The 1405-nt window shown below is 42.3% G+C and overlaps 1 non-coding gene across 1 annotated transcript; it reads right to left on the bottom strand.

The window, feature by feature from the left end:
- Positions 1-556: 556 nt before the first annotated feature.
- On the bottom strand, positions 557-628 carry TRNAV-UAC. The gene has a single exon. It is a non-coding gene; the product is annotated as a tRNA-Val (tRNA).
- Between the last annotated feature and the right edge of the window lie 777 nt (positions 629-1405).

The raw sequence follows: 1405 nt of genomic DNA, 5'->3' as shown, positions 1-1405 counted from the left end.
TTTTCAAAATCATTTCTAAAATATATATATGGTATCAGATTGATCTAATTTCTGTGCACTGAGGACAAGCAAGTCCTAGGTTACAAACTGAATTCTCCAATGCAAGAACAAGATGCATTTCTTCCTTTAGGAGGTGCTGTTGTCACCAGAAAAGAAAAAGTTTTAAGTTTTGTTTTTGCATGTGGGTGGGTATTCTGTTTGTAATAATTGTTTGGATACACTATATTTTTAATATGCTAGTTGTGATAATTTCATGCCAAGTAAAAATGTCCATAGTCATATTTTATGTTCCTAAAGTAACAGAATGACTTTCAATCTAGAAAAGACAAAAGAAATGCTAGTGTAGCATTTTTTTCAATTTTCCCAAAAATTTCAGTTCCCCCCCAAAAAAAACTGGGAAAAAAACGGGTTTTCCCCCCCCAAGCTTCAAAATTTCCGGAAATTTTACATCTCTAGTCAGTCCCTCAAGGTCTGTGGTATCTGCTCAGATGGGCAGCAGCTCTCCAGAGTCTCAGGCGGAGGTCTTTCCCATCACCTCCTGCCTGGGCCTTTGAACTGGAGATGCCGGGGATTGAACCTGGGACCTTCTGTGTGTAAAACAGAGGCTCTGCCACTGAGCCACAGCCCCTCCCCTGAATTTTCATATTAGACCATTCAGTGACAGAACCAATAACAGAAGATGATGCCCGTGTGTCATAGAGAGCGGGCAGGGAAGAACTAGAGAAAACACAGGAAATACAATGGATGCAGCACGACCTAAAACGGCGGTAAAGATGATGGTTTGAGCAGCGTTTTAAATCTCTGTCTCTTATGTTCCCATACTGTAGCATTAGAGTTCCCCGGCGTGAGGAGCAGGCTTTTGGTTCTCTGACAGCTGTGGCCCTTGACCGGAGACTCTTGTGTTGGAAGGTGAATGGCCAGTTCCTCCAGTGTTGCAGATGTTAACTTTCCTGGGGCTAGACTTTTTAATTTTTCTGCAGTAGTGGAAACTGCTTTGAGCAAATTTTGCAGTTCCGCCGTTGTACAGAATCTGTATCACTTCACTAGGAAAATGCGAATCTGTCCTTTCTCCCCAAAGCTGGGGAAGAGAAGCAATTTGGTCGAGGTTGCCAGCCATGTATAGGTTCTGCTTTGGCAATCTGTTTGACATCATTGTGCTTTACTTCTGCCTTTACGCGGTGAGTAAGAGGCAGCCATGGAAAGGCCTGCTTTTCATAAATGGGTCTAGATCTGGTTGTAACCCCCTTATCATGAAGGCATTCGCAACGTCTGTTGGCATTGATTTCTGTATAGGCCAAGTGCTTGAAAACACTTGTCGAATATTTTCCTCTTTGAAACAAGTGAAATGTTTTTTTCAGGACGGGGTTTTACTCACTCAGAATGTATTGTGTGAAGATCTAAGGAC

The sequence above is a fragment of the Gekko japonicus genome, unplaced genomic scaffold, assembly GCF_001447785.1.
Source record: "Gekko japonicus isolate JY-2015 unplaced genomic scaffold, Gekko_japonicus_V1.1 scaffold1455, whole genome shotgun sequence".
Classification (NCBI taxonomy): Eukaryota; Metazoa; Chordata; class Lepidosauria; order Squamata; family Gekkonidae; genus Gekko; species Gekko japonicus.
The sequence above is the reverse complement of the archived record's forward strand: the minus strand, read 5'-3'. Positions and strand labels throughout refer to the sequence as shown.